Genomic DNA, 15,336 nt, shown 5'->3' on the forward strand with positions numbered 1-15,336 from the left:
CCAAACAGAGCTGAAAACCATAGTAACTGATATTTTTAAAATTCCCTAGAGGGGTTCAACAGCAGTTTGGAGCTGGCAGAAGAAAGAACCAGAGGACTTGAAGATAAAATAGTTGAAATCATTCACTCTGAGGAACACAGAGAAGAAAAAATGAAGAAAAGTGAATAAAGCCTGGGTAACTTGTGGGACATCATCAAGCATTTGAATATATGCATTGTGGGACTCCCAAAAGGAGAAGAGAGAATATTGAAATAAGTAACAGCTGAAAACTTTGCAAAATTTAATAAGGACATGAGTTACACACATTCAAAATGATTAACAAATTTCAAACGGATTAAACCCAAACAGACATATGCCACAGCATATTCTAATCAAGCTGTCAAATGCCAAAGATAAAGAGAGTATTCTGAAAGTTGCAAGAGAGAAGCAACATGTCACATACAAGCGATCCTCAGTAAGATTTCTCAACAGAAACCACAGAGGCAAGAAGGTGTTGGAAGGTGCCAACCAAGAATTCTACCTCTGGCAACAGTCTTTCAAAAATGAGGGAAAGATGAAGATATTCTCGGATCAACAAAAGCTGAGAGAATTCGTTATAACTAGACCAGCCCTAGAAGAGATGTTAAAAGAGAATTCCAAAGGAAAGTACAAGACAACAAAAGGAAGCCACAGCAAGAAATAAAAATGTCTGGTGAGGGTAATGACATGGATAAATATTAATGCCAGTACTATTGTATTTTTGGTTTGAACTTCACTTTTTAAAAAATTTTTTATTATTATTTATTTAAAACATAACAACATACAAACACAAACATTCTTACCATATGATCATTCCATTCTGGGCATATAATAAAAAACTCACAATATCATCACCATAATCATTTCTTAGAACATTTGCATTAATTCAGAAAAAAGAAATAAGAAAAAAACTCATACATAGCATACCCCTTACCCCTCCCTCTCAGTGACTGCTAATGTTTCCATCTATCCAATATATTTTAGCCTTCGTTACCCTATTTTTTTTCTATACCCCTCACCACTCCCTTTCATTGATCACTAGCATTTCAAACTACTAAATTTATTTTAACATTTGTTTCCCCATTATTTATTTATTTTTAATCCATATGTTTTACTCATCTGTCTATACCGTAGATAAAAGGAGCATCAGACACAAGATTTTCACAAACACACAGTCACATTGCAAAAGCTATATCATTATCCAATCATGTTCAGGAAACATGGTTACTGGAACAGAGCTCTACATTTCCAGGCACTTCCCTCCAGCCTCTCCAATATACCTTAACTAAAAAAGGTGTTATCTATATAATACATTAGAATAACCTCCAGGATAACCTCTCTACTCTGTTTGAAACCACTCAGCCATTGACACTTTATTTCATCTCATTTCTCTCTTCTTCCTTTTGGTTGAGATTTTCTCAATCCCTTGATGCTGAGTCCCAGCTCATTCTAGGATTTCTGTCCCACGTTGCCAGGGAGGTTTACATCCCTGGAAGTCATGTCCCATGGAGAGAGGGGGAGGGCAGTGAGTTTGCTTGCCATGTTGGCTGAGAGAGAGAGAGAGAGAGAGAGAGAGAGGCCACATCTGAGCAACAAAAGAGGTTCTCTGGGGGTGACTTTTAGGCCTAATTTTAAATAGGTTTAACCTAGCCTTTGTGGGGATAAGTTTCATAGGAACAAAGCTCAAGATTGAGGGATTGGCTTATTGCTTTGGTTGTCCCCACAGCTTGTGAGAATATCAGGAATTCTCCATATGAAGAAGTTGAATTTTCCCCTTTTCTCACCATTCCCCCAAGGGGACTTTGCAAATACTTTTCATTCACTGTTCAAATCACTTTGGGATTTATTGGGCCATCACTCTAGACAAACGTACAAAATTTCATGCCCTACTCAAGGGTCCATGTACGTATGGTGTTCATTAAGCTGTTCACCTAAGTTACATTAGGAAATGCACTAGTCAAAATATAAATTTTGTACCAAATAAACGTTTTTTGCTTTAGTCTCACACATAAAGTTTAAAAATATGAATTACCATCTATTTTCAACACCCAGCAATACTGACATTCCTTTGTTCTTCCTCATGCAAAAACATTTTTTAATTTGCACATTTGGTCACTCTCATTGTACACTGTAGGCATTCCTAGATTATACCATCTCAGTCTTTATCGTCTCTCTTTTCTTCTGATCTCATTTGTGCCCCCAGCCCTCCTCCCTCCATCATTCTCACATTCAGCTTCATTCAGTGTACTAACATTTTTGTATTGCAGTTGAGTAGTATTGTGCTATCCATTTCTGCATTTTTACAATTGTGAATTCTACTTTTTACTTCCTACAGGACCTAAAAAACAAATGCATAAAATGCAATGGTAAAACAGTGGTTTGGGGACTCAATGTATAAATATGCAATTTTTGATAGAACTACGTATAGGTGGGGGGACAGAGGAGTATATAAACCTAGTTTGTGTACTATTAAGGCTAAGTTAAGCAAACAAGATTGTTATACATTTTGGATGTTAAATTTAAGCCCCATGGAAACTGCACAAAAATTATCAGAGAATATACAAGCTCATAAAGGTAGAAAATAGAGCACCAGTTTCCAACGATGAGGGGCAGAGGGAATGGGGAGTTAATACATGATGGGTTTAGGGTTTCTGCTGGGGAAGATGGGAAAGGTTTAGTAACAGAAGGTGGTGAGAGGGTACTGCCATGTGGTGAGTGTGATTAATCCCACTGAATGGTGCGCTTGGGAGTGGCTGAGATGGGAAAGTTTGTTGTATATATGGTCCCACAATTGGAAAAAAAGAAAGAGTAACTAAAGAGATGATGATAATTAAATGCAATAGCTGATCCTGGATGGGGTCTAGCAAGTGAGGAAAAAAAGGCTTTAAGGAACATTATTGGGACATATGAAAAAAATTGAAATATAGGCTGTAAGCTTTACATCAATGTTAAATTTCTTAAATTTGATAACTACTTCAGATGGCTACATAAATGATTATCTTTGTTCTTAGAAAACGTGCATGGCAGTATTAAATGTACAAGGAGTTTGATATATACAACCTACATTCAACTATTCAGGAAATGGATAGGTAGGTAGGTAGGTAGGTAGGTAGGTAGGTGGATTGATAGATAGAGAGATAGACAGACATACAGACAGAATGTTATGGCTAATATGGCAAAATGTTAAAATTGTTGGATCTCGTATTGGGGAGGGCAGGGTAAGGGTATGTCGGAGTTCTCTATATGGGGTTTCTGTTTTTTAACTGCCCTATAAGTTTGAAAGTAATTCAAAATAAAAATTAAAAAAAAATACAAAGGAGGAATCAGTTGTGTTTTAAATACATTGGAGTAAATTGTATACATATGCTTGAATAAATTGCCAACATTTAAAAATTGGAAGAGTTCACACTAAATCCCAGACTTCTGACATCTCTTGAAGAATTAGATCTTGCAACACTGGACCCATCTCCCAGCTGGTCAGTCATCAGCACTGATTAAGCAGCATCCTTTCCCTTTGGCCCTGTTGGGCTCTAGGCCATCACTGCCCCCAGTTGGTCTCCCATGCCTGGTTCCTATAGGGACCTGAGTTTGCAGCCCTTGAGTTAAATGATGTTAATGTCTCTTTTTAGTACATATCTAAGGGTGCGTTTAGTGACCCCAGTTACCTCAGAATTCCAGTTGCATCACCTACTCCCCAGACTTCATGGGCACTCATTCTGCTTCTTTACTTTTCTTAAGGCTATGTGCATGCCCTGGGTTGTCAGGGCGTGTTATTTTGCCTCCAGCATTTGATCTTACTATATGGGAAATTTTCTAAAGCCCCCTTCTTTGGTGTTAGCACTACTCCCTCACTCCACCCCCATTTCTGTCCTGCTCTTCTGAGTCTGTCTTGTAAGCACAATCTGTTGGTGATAACAAGTCTGGCTCCACGGAAGGACCTGGGTGATAGGAGAGCCAGTGCCTATATTTAGCCCTCTACTCCAGTGTGGTCAATAAGAAAAGGGGAAAACCATTGAACAATCAAGGTACAGCTGTCTGAGACGGTTTAATTGTCTGGGAGACACAAGAGACAAGGTCAATAGAGTGCTGAGCTGCAAAATGACTGCAGAGAGGATAAGGGCCATGCAGGGAAGGGCTGCCTCAGAGAAAGAGAGAGCCAAGGTTCTATTAAACAGATATTTAGTATTCTTCCCTTGATCTTGGGGATGCCCAGCTAAGCGAGGGGTCACTTAAGGACACAGACACAGTGGTTTTGTTTTCCATTCCGCTAATTAGTTAGCCTAGACTAGGATACCTCAGCCACAAATTGGATGTAATGAACACTGCTTATATTTCTTCTGGATTCTTTCTCACAAGGAGTAACTGCTGGGATGGAGAGGGAAATCTCATGTTTAGACATGAAATATCATGAATTTACTTCACATGAGTAATGGCCCCAAATGAAGTTATCACTAATTGGCAATTGGATCCTTGAAGTTGGCCTGGGCTAAGCTTTTTCACATCACTGCACCTTAGCACTGCTCTGTCCTGTCTGCAGAACTCCCACTCATCCTTACTCAGTCCCCTATTTTAAAAAACACACTGTACTCTCCATTCCCTTTACCATGCTCTATTTTCTATCATATCACGTACCACATATATGTGTGTGCGTGTCTTTGTGTATGTATTTAGGAATTGCCTTTCTCCACCCATCAGAATATAAACTCCAGGAGAGAGCAGAGTCTTTGACATTTTGTTCACAGTTGTATCCATAATGCTCAGGGACTCAATAAATTTTTGTTGAATGAATGAATATATAGGACACATGGCTTCATGCATGAATTTAAAAAAAAAACATAGACGGCTATTTTTTATATAATTTGATGAATATTATGTACACTCTTTGGTTTAACACTTTTTCTCACTTAAGATACAATATATCTTGGAGAATGTTCCAAATCAGCAAATACAGTTTTTTGAGGGTGTTATTTTTAACAAGCTTCATATTTTCCCATTATATGAATGTACCATCCTTTTATTAACCACTGCCTGACTCATGAGCCTTTAAGTTATTTCTTAACTTTTCCTGTTATGGACAATGCACAAAGGATATTCTTGTCTGTTTGTCTTGGGTGATATCTGTATCAATAGCTATATGACAAATTCCTAAAAGAAGAGTTTCTGGGTCAAAGTGTATATGCATTTCTTTTTTCAACTTTGATAGCTATTGCAAAATTATGTTCTAGAGACAATGAACCTATTTACATTCCCATAGCAAATGAGAGATCCAGTTTTCTCAAAACCTGATCAATACAAATTTTACCCAACTTTTTATCTTTATGAGTCTGGTTGATGAAAAAATGGTATAGCATATTATTCGTTTTTAATTACCATTTTAAAATTACGAATGAGTCCGAACAACTTTTCATATGATTAAAAAGCACTTTTACTTATATTTCTTTGAATTGCCTATATGCGATCTTTGTCCATTTTTCTGATAAAATGTCGTTTTTACTTATTTGTATAAGTTTTTGGTATGTAGTGTTAGAGTTAGTGTTTTGTTTCTCATATGTTGCAGATATTTTCCAACTGTGTTATTTGTTTTTGTATAGATAATTTCACTATTACTTAGAGTTCACAACTTTTCCAATATGGCTTCAGCATTTTGTGTTTTGTTTAGAACAAGTTTCTCTATCCCTAGCTCATTTTTCTAAAAAATCACCTGATTTATTTTAGTCATTTAAAAAATTTTTTCATTTTCTACATTTAATATTTGATCCATCTTAAACTTATTTTAGGGTGAAAAATGAGATAGAGATGACTCATTCTGAGATGACCTATCAGACGTTCTCAAATTGTTTATTGAATAATCCTTCTTTTCCACTGACTTCCCATGTCCACTTGAGTTTCCTTCTGGACTTCGTCTTCTATTTGATGAAACGAGACAATTCTTCAACAGCATGCACTAATTGACATTTAATAGATTTAACAGGAAATATATGGTTTGGTAATGCTGTTATTGCTAACATTATAGAATTAGATTAATATGAGTTCCACAGACATAATATATTAGTCATTTGTTTTCCAGTGGTCAAAGTCCCTTCACAGGTATTCACCCTTCTATCTTTATAACCATATATCCACTTAACGAATTAGTAAACTAAAGGTACAAAAGCTGTATCTTATATTGATCTTCTCAGTTGGTGAGCGCAACTCAAACTTTCTGATTGCAAGTCTAGTGCTTAATCCACTATGCCACAGTTAATATCTAATTCAGTAATTTAATAATTAAAAGATTTTAATTTCCATATTATCTGTACTTAATATAAACAATGTAATCTTTGTTTTTAAACACATAACCATTCTTAAAATCCTTAGAAGAATAAAATAGGATGTTTTTAGATACAAAAAATAGGTGTAAATTTAAATATAAATATGCATTTATACTCTTCTATTGATGGCAAATCTAACAGAGAAATTTCAGGAAACATAACTAACATAACTGATAAACACATTAAACGAAGATTCCTTGCACTGTGAAATGCAATGACCCTGGCACACTCAGTGATAGCAGTTTGGTAGTGTCTAAAAGCACTAGACACATATGATATGATTGATAGATTTAAAATAATATACATCATAAATAAAAAAATAAACATATATATATATAATTTATCAAGTCTAGACCCCAAGAGGAAACTGGCAAAAAATCACTAACTGACGTGGAGCTTAGCCAATGTACTTATTTCTGATTCCAAACAGAATCAGAAAACAGGCCTTGTGTTTTCTGCTAAGATACAAACCTAGGTGACAATCAGCATATTTTCTCAGATCAGAGCAAGTAACCCCCAACAATGAGTGTCTGTCAGTTCTAACTGGTTTCTCTAGGTGGGTGGTTAAATAATAGCCTACAAGGGTCATTCATTCTTCTCTTTAAAAGAACCATGTGTTTTAAGAAGTTCTGCTCTGTCACAGGGCAATATCTCATTTTAGATATAGTATCTAGTGATGTTTGTTCATGAATAAGATCAACAGAAATGTTTAAACCCCACTAGGAAAGGCAAGTTTAATCATAAGACTATGGCAGACAGTATTGGTTAATCTTTCTGCTCTGAAAGGCTCTGATGCTCAATTAGTAACCAATCATTAACTCACAGAACGTGGTATAACAATGTGAGAAAAGAGAATAATGAATATTATCTATACTGTTAATCATGTCAGCCTTGAATTAGCTTTAGGTCCTTTCCAAATACAATTAGTTTGTTTACAAGTATGCAAATACAGGTATATTGGAATATAAGGTATTCTCCTTCAGTTATAAGCATAGAGAGAAAAATTAAAATAAATTCATATATATATATGAAGATATATATATATGGGAAGATTCTTTGCAAACTTCTTTTTTGAAAAGCAGGATATACAACTTTGGGAGAACTTTTATTTAGACCATTTTTGCTTAGCTACCAAGAAATAAAAGTTTTAACTTTTCAATAAATCCTAAGCAACTGTCTTAAATCCCATCCCTCTTCCCAGCACCCACAAGATTAAGAACTGTGGACTTCCTGCTGGAGGAAGTAATTGCTCAATCACTTTGGAATCCTTTGCAAGGCAAGCATATGCAATTGTAAAATCTTCCTTTCTTTACTTAGAGCTCAGAACTTTAGAAGTCAAATTCTTAGAACGTTTAGTCCTTTATCTACAACTTATACATTTCCAAACTACATACTCCCCAAATAGGAATAAATTTGATCTCAGAAAGTAATTGTTGCTTCCATTGGTGACTTAATATTTTTATATTAAATTCACATTCTATTTTAGGACTTCATATGAATATTCTAATGATGGGTTTGATACCATTGCTAAAATGTACTAGAAAATAATTTAGGCAATAGCGTTTAGAAGGAATATAAAAGGGAAAATGGATCAATGAGATACCAGAATTTGAAGAGATCAAAGAGAAGTTTAAAACCCTGTTCTTCAAAAATAAAGTGAAGAACTAAGGGAGTGAGTGCTGAGCTCCCACTATGGGCCAGTTTTGAGCTCAGCCTCCCGGTGCGCTGGGACCTGTGAGTTACACCCACAACCCCTTAATTTTTGCACGGAATTCTATCGGTTCTGCCCAGTGGCAATGGTTTGCCAACTCTAGACCAACTCTTCTGACAGCCTGGAACGTGCTAAATCTTGTATTTGACTAAAAAGGTCTTTGGGTCGACTCGAATGTATTTTAAAGGCAATAAAAAAGAGTTTGCTTGGAGTAAATCTTTACCTCCCCCTACTGCAAGACAAAATCCCTACACGCCTCCCCTCGCCAAGCAGCAAGAAAAAGAAACCTTAAACACCCTTTTCCTAAGAGCGCTGGAGCGCCGTCTGGATAATTTTGGGTGTGCACCAGCTGCAGCCAGCCGCTGGAGCTTACCGTCAGCGGCCGCGGAGCTCCGACACTAAGTGAAGGCGCCGGCTCGCCCACCCCCGCCCCTGCCCGTCCGCGGGCCGCAGCGAGGCGCCGCCCCCCACGGGCCCGGAGGCGGAGACCCAGGAGGGGCCCGGGAAGTCCACGCCCGTCCCCCGCGGCGAGCTGAAGCCCCGGCCCACGTGGTGGCGGCGGCTGAACCCCCGCGCTCCGGGGCGCCGTGCCACCCCCCGCGCGGGGACCCGGCCGATGAGGAAGCGACCCAGCCCGCGTCCTCTGGGCACGGCTGGGCCACCTCGCTCGGGTCTCCTTCCTCACCCTTCCTTGCCGGCACGCAGCGGCGGTCGATTTATCACAGCTGCTGGGATTAAAATACAGTCTTAAAAAGGGCAACGAAATTCAGACGCAACCTCGACCATCCGGTCCGCTCTCGCCTTTTAGTGCATCTGCCCCATCTCTGCGCCTTTCATCTTCACCATCCCTCCACTGTCCCTTCCTTCTGCCTCCCTTCCCTCCTTTCTTTTCCTTCCCGGCGCCCGCCTTCTTCCCAATATCTGCACGTCCTACGTTGGCCCTGAAATTGAGGAAGTTTAGGGTGTGGATTGGGAGCCACTCGTTTGCAGACTCCCGGGGCGGAGCTGTAGCTCTGGGTTCGCATGGTTATGGGCCCTCGTCAGATTTGCAAAAGTAAGGCATTTTGTTCTGTCTTTCTTAAGGAAGACTCTCAAGATTGTATACGCCGCAAGCCGTACCAAACCTGCATGGGTCCCTGGCCCTGTGTGGTCGCTGCGGAGCGCCCCGCGGACGCCGGAGAAGGCCTGTCTGCACTTGGCATAGATAGGGTCCCCTTCTTTTCGTGCCCTCCAAATCTAGATTTAAGTCGCAGATTCGCGACTCAAAAGGAAACTGGGGACCTTCATCCGAGATCCTCAGGTTGTGAAAGGGTTTGGAGGGCTAGTGTTTTCCTCCACCTGTCCTGCATTTCTCCATCAGGGGGCGCCCGCCCCCGTCCCAGAGCTCCCTGTTCCTAGACATCAGGCTCTGCAAGCCCGGAGCGCGGAAAGGGGCAGATCCTCCGGAGCCAACCGCCCGCCTCCCTTCTCCCCTCCCTGCGAGGCTCGCGATGGGGAAGGCAGGGATTTCACACCAGCCATTCATTTGTCAGCAGTGGGGGGAGGGGACGCCGGAGCGAGAGAGTCGGAGCGAAGCTGGGCGAGGGGGAGAGAGGCAGAGAAGATGGAGACAGAGGGAGACAAAGATGAGGAAAGCGAGGCTGCCTTCCCGGCCGCGGGCGTGTGCGCGGCCGGCAGCTCTCCAGCAGCCGCGTGGCTTTCTCCCCCGGCCCGCAGCATCTTCCAGGTTCCTGCCGTACTTGCCCCGGCGCAGCTGGATCCCAAAGCAGATAGTTTGGGCTGTGACACTATTTTTCCCCCCTCTCTCCGCTACCTAACACACCGCTGTCCCCACGCCCGGCGACGGGGGACAACCCAGATGCCCCCGGTCCGCACGCCCCGGGACTCTCGCCCCGCGGCGCCTTTGCCTCCGCAGGGCGGGGGACGCGCCAGCCCAGGGCGTCCCCCGGGGCCCCTGGCACACGCTCCAGGAGGCCGTTCCACCCCCTAGCAAAGTTGCTCAACTAAGGACGAGAGCTGGGAGGGGTGGAGAAGGGGAAGGAAACGGGACTGCTGCGACTGGGGAGAGAGGGCTTGTCCCGGACACCCCCCGACCTGGATCCCCGCGCCACCTTTGTCTGCAGAGCGTTTTGGGAGCTGGTTTGCTCGTATCAACGGGAGCGACAATCCCATTTCGCTGTCCGGGGTGAGAAAAAATTCCTGCACATCACTGCTGGTCCGGGGCAGGAAAGCTTTTCCCGCCGAGGCGCCTCCCAGACCTCCGCGGAGCTCCGACAACCCCACCCCCATCCCCAACTCCTTCCTTGCGGGCCGCTGCGCACCGCGCGCAGGACAAAAGAACCCAGGGCACCGGGCGAGAGCCGTGACACACCCCAGCTCTCCAAAGAGACGCGGGCCGGGGACCGTGCCCGGCCCTCGGCCGCACCTTCCCCCAGCTTGCCTGCCGACTGAGGGGGCCCCGTCCGCTCCGGTCCCGGACCGCTGAGGCTCGGGATCTTACTGTCAGGGGCTGCCCGGGACGGCTTTCCAGGAATGCCGGACACTGACCACACACCAGGGGCCAGGAAACCAGGTGGCCTGCACCAAGACGGCTTCTGAGACTCGTTTGTGCGCCAATCTCGGGAGTCCCCATTCAAACTTTTGCCCCGAGCAGGTTAACAAAAACAGTCAAGGTGCCGGGGGTCCCTCACCTCCTCCAGCTCAAGATACCAGGACTTTTCTAGGGTTTCTCTATAATTCTTTTCCCACCCTCCTCCCGCCGCCCCCCACCCCGGTTCCGTTAGTCCTTCTGCCCCCACCCCACCCCGGGCTTCTTTTGTCTGAATCTTTCAGCACCGTGGTCCCACCGCATTCTCTCCAAATGGCCTTTTGAAAGTTACCTGCATTTTTTAAACGCGGATTTTCTTAACTTAGCCATACAGTTAGTTCTCTTCGCATTAGATAAAGCCTTCTATCAATTACAATGTACTTCTTTTTTTCCAAGCTCGCATTTTTTTTCTAGGAGTTTTTTTTTTTTTTTTTTTTTTAAGGGGGAACAAAAGAAACGTGATTACCTTGAAAGGCGACTTATTGCAGAGTTTGGGGGGAAAAAATCACTGCAGCGCTGCGCGAATGGGCTCGGCGTGGCCGGGGCGGGTCACATAGGAAGCGCGGTGGCCTGGGGAAAGGTGCGGAGGGCGCGGGACGGTGCGAGAGGATGCGGCGCTGGCCGCAGATCCAGGTCTCCGCGCGTGTCCACGGCACCTAAAGTTCGCGACTGTTGCGCCGGTCTGCCCGGAGTTCTTCCCCAGAAAGGCTCGGGACAGCTCGCCTGCAAGTTCAAATGCGGGTTGTGACACCCATCATCATTATATCACTGTACCGTCAGCGCCGAGGAGGAGACTCGGCAAGGAGGAGGAGGAGGAAGAGGAGGAGGGTTCGTTCACAGGCTCCAGAAGCGCTCCGCAGCCTCAGCCACTCTTAAGAGCCTAGCTTGGAGAGCAGGCGGAGGGGCGGAAAGGCAGCTCCCCGCGCCTGCGGTAGGGACCGCCTGCCTCCCTCCCCAGGCACTCCCACCTCGCCGAGTTTCTTCCTGACAAGAAGTACCAATCGGCTTGGGGACAGCGGCGCTCCCCATTCAGCGACTCAGTAACATCGCGCTGTGCGCAAGGAAACCTCTGCCCTCCCACACCTCCCCACCCCCACTTCCCCGCCCCCCGCGCTGCCAGTTCTGGGTGAGGGGAAGGAGCCCCGGGGCTCTTCGGGGGCAGGCACTTAGACTGTTGAGTGCGGTCAGTTCTTGAGAGTAAACCGAAACTCTGTAAAATCAGCAAAGAACTTGGTTACAGCATGTTTACGCGGCCACTGAGCTTGCTTGTCCCATCGACGGGAAGTGCCAGGCTCACGACTGCTGCCAATCTGAAAGGAACACCGGGAAACCGAGATCCTTCGGAGAAGATAGGGAGAGAGGGTAGGAATGCCCTGCTGCCTTCCCCGGGAACTGCCCGATGGGGAGCCCAGCTTCGTCTGCTATCTACAAAGACGCTGGTGATAAAGGACTGGGCAGGAAATCCCCCCAGGCATAGCTCTTGTCAGATTCAAAGAAGATCCTTCTCTGCAGCAGACCTCTGTCTATCCACTTTAGTCTAGATTCTGCTCTCTTTCTTCTTCAAAATGTTCTTCATGGAAGAATACTTAATACATTTACCGAATAACAGAGACTTCTTGGATTTATCCATCTCCTCTGTGTTTTCAGAAAATGGGACCATAATCTTTCAAGCCTTTATGTGATTTTTGTTGTTGTTCAACCAGGCTTACCCCACTATATCAACAACAACAACACAGGGAAGACTCCCCTGCATTGTGTTACAAAGATTTCCCAATAGGACCTTACAAAGCAAAGGCTCAACCAGTTGACACAAAGGATTTCTGCCCCTTAGAACAGAGGGACTTTGAATTTTCCTTTTCTTTGAAGTCAAGTATGAGTTTGTACAATGGGAACAAACTAAATCCAAGGTTCCTGTCTAAATAGCACTGAGGATACTGGAATGGACAACAAACTTCTTTCTACAAAAAAGATAGTCTCCTCTCTCAAGATTCTACTTAGATAATTTTAACAAATACAGTGCCTCAGCACAGTGATGATTAAAGGAGAAAATCAGTTCCCACCCTGAATTTCTTTATGTTGAGTTCAGCTCATACTTTTAAACATCTAATAACCTAGGCTCTTATGCATGTGCGTTTATAATATCTTTCTCTTGCGGGTTTCTTTTAAAGTTGTGTTTTTCTGATCATAAACTTCAAATGATAAACAAGTGGAATGGTTTGTCAGGAAAACTTCAAATCTCAAAATGTGTATCCTTAATTTGTGCTTTTCTCACTGCGGTGAATGACGTAACTTAATTATAGGATGTGGAAACCTATTCGTCTTATTTATGTATATTGCCAGTGATTTATTTATTCATGCTACAACTATTATACTATCACCCTTAACATTGAAATTCTGTGCCTTAAATGTCTAGAATAACAGAGTCAGAATAGAAAGGGACCTCAGTCTTCATATTTCATAGATAAATAAACTAGTCCCAGAAAGTGACTTTCCTAAGGTCACACATTTAATAGCAGATCTATGAGCAGATCATAACTCTTGACTTCTGGTCCTGTGGTCTTTTCAGTGTTCCTCATAGCAATTTTATAGTTAGGATGACTTCGTTCTATGAAATAAAATTAACCTTTACTGAATTTTATACTACAGGCATTAATAGTCCCTTTCTGTGAAACACTTAAGTGTTATTATTCTCATTCTTGAACTTCAGTAAACCTAATTGAGATCCAAAGAGTATAAGTGACTTGCCCAAGGCCACTTTGTAACTGGCAGATCTGCCAGTCTGAAAAGGCTATTATCTCTCCATTACCCCGTTTGCCTTTCATAATATAATTAAGTAAAACATTTCTACAAAAGAGAACCAGAGGAGAAACAGCAGCTGAATAACAGATCTTTTTAATAATGGATAAATTTCCAATGTGTAATTAATATACATTTTCAAGGAAATACTGATAGTTAACATTCACTGTAAATAATGTCATCTGTACATCATGGAACATGATGGAAAGTTATGGGTCAGATTCTCTTTCATCCAAGATGTTTTTCCTTTCTCTTGCCAAATGTGGTTCTTTAGCGCCCTAATACTTATAACTCCTTATAATGTCTATAGACATTACAACTCTTGACCAAGTAGTTCTATGGGGCAAGGCACTTTCTCAGGCAGATTTAACTAGTCAGAACATGGGTAATGCTGAAAAACTAAACCGCATGCCTTCTCTTTGACTCTTAACATTATTATTCAGAAAATTAAACACTTCTCCAAGGCTGTCAAATTAAGATGAAATGACACCCCTGAACATCTGCTTTCTTTCTCCCAGGAAGGTTTTTCTCCTCTAGCTATCTATGATAAAGAAGGAAGAAAAAGGAGAAGATGCTAGGTAGATTCAGAATAGCCAATGGCTATACTACTATATGACTCTCCTTGAAGAATCTCTCCCTTCCCCTTCTCCCTGCCCCACCTGCCCCAGCTCCTTTTTTTTCTCTATGTTTTCTTTCTTTTATCAAGAGAAAGAGAATGAGTGCAATTATTTCTATTTCTTTCAATCTGACAAAACTACTGGAAGTTTCTATATTACTGAAGCAAACAGTAATCAAAAACCTCCTACCGTGAGTTCCCTTTTAAATCAAGTCTTTGTACTGGGACATTCTTCCTGTAAACCCCAAATCCCAGGTGTAGATAGAGCAAGATCTTCATTCACAGAGCTGATGTCCACGACAAGCCCAAAGCTATGTGCCTAGCCTCCTTGTCTTAATCTTGTCTTTAGGAACAGGAGCTCAGGAGCGGGCAGCCAGCCAATGACTTGGAGAAAAAGGAGTAAATGGTAGATGGGTCTCCAGTGAGTTTCATTATCTTCATTACACATCCTTCTGAGGTCCTTTGGGATCACACTTCAGTCTTCTTTTTATTGTGAAGATGAAGTGTTCTTAGAACATGCCATTATCTCTGGCAGCACCAAGGATGACAGGATTCTAGTCCCACCTTAATTGAGACACAAAGAGTTCACATTTCAGGTCCCTGATCTGGTTGACCCTAGGTACAACCAAGCAAAGTGTCCTTTCTGGATGGTGAAAGAATGCGACGGATTGAAAATACACTCAATAAATTTCAAAGACCCTAGAAGAAGGAGGCCAGCCCTGTAAGATGACTTCACAAAATAAGTCTACAAAGTAGGAACAGACATTCTAGCCACTTTCAATTCCCTTTCGTTTTCTAGGAATGCAGAAGTAATGTAAAGTCTTTGCTGCCTTCTTTAGACAATAAAAGGAACGTTGTAAAAGGCAGAGTGATGGCAAAACACGTTGCACTTTGGCCTGAAGTATTATTTAGAGAAATTAAACACAGGTAAATATCCGTAGAAAGCATTGAAGTATTCGATCTTTTCCAGACATCAGGCAACTGAGCCTTTGCTTCCTGCTCACCACCCCTCCCGTAAATGTTACAGTAAAATATTTCCTTCAGTAAAATAGATGTCCTGTTCGGGGCTCTTTAGGTTGGGAAGATTTCTCCAGAATTTAACTGGAAGACCATCTACATCACGTCAGAACTATGCAAGCCATAGCCAAGTTCCAGCATGGAGTCATGGGAAAGGCTGGGCTGCTGAGAGGAGATGACTTCATTAAGTAGACAGGCTCTCTGAGTTGGTCCACACGGCAGCCAAACAGCTCAGCACATCTGCAGCTCACCCGGAGAGGCTGCCCAGAGCAGACTATCA

At 42.8% G+C, this 15,336-nt stretch overlaps 1 protein-coding gene across 3 annotated transcripts in view; it reads right to left on the bottom strand.

Annotated features, from left to right (window-relative positions):
- The window catches only part of VCAN (versican), a 111,412-nt gene extending 99,831 nt beyond the window's left edge, over positions 1-11,581 (bottom strand). For 2 of the 3 annotated variants that reach the window (XR_013167118.1, XM_077139206.1), the window contains exon 1: positions 11,094-11,581. The gene's annotated coding sequence lies outside the window, so the exon portion shown is untranslated. The remainder of the gene's footprint in view (positions 1-11,093) is intronic. The other variant, XM_077139207.1, reaches the window with a different exon arrangement.
- Between the last annotated feature and the right edge of the window lie 3,755 nt (positions 11,582-15,336).

This window comes from Tamandua tetradactyla, chromosome 21 (genome assembly GCF_023851605.1).
Source record: "Tamandua tetradactyla isolate mTamTet1 chromosome 21, mTamTet1.pri, whole genome shotgun sequence".
Lineage (NCBI taxonomy): Eukaryota > Metazoa > Chordata > Mammalia > Pilosa > Myrmecophagidae > Tamandua > Tamandua tetradactyla.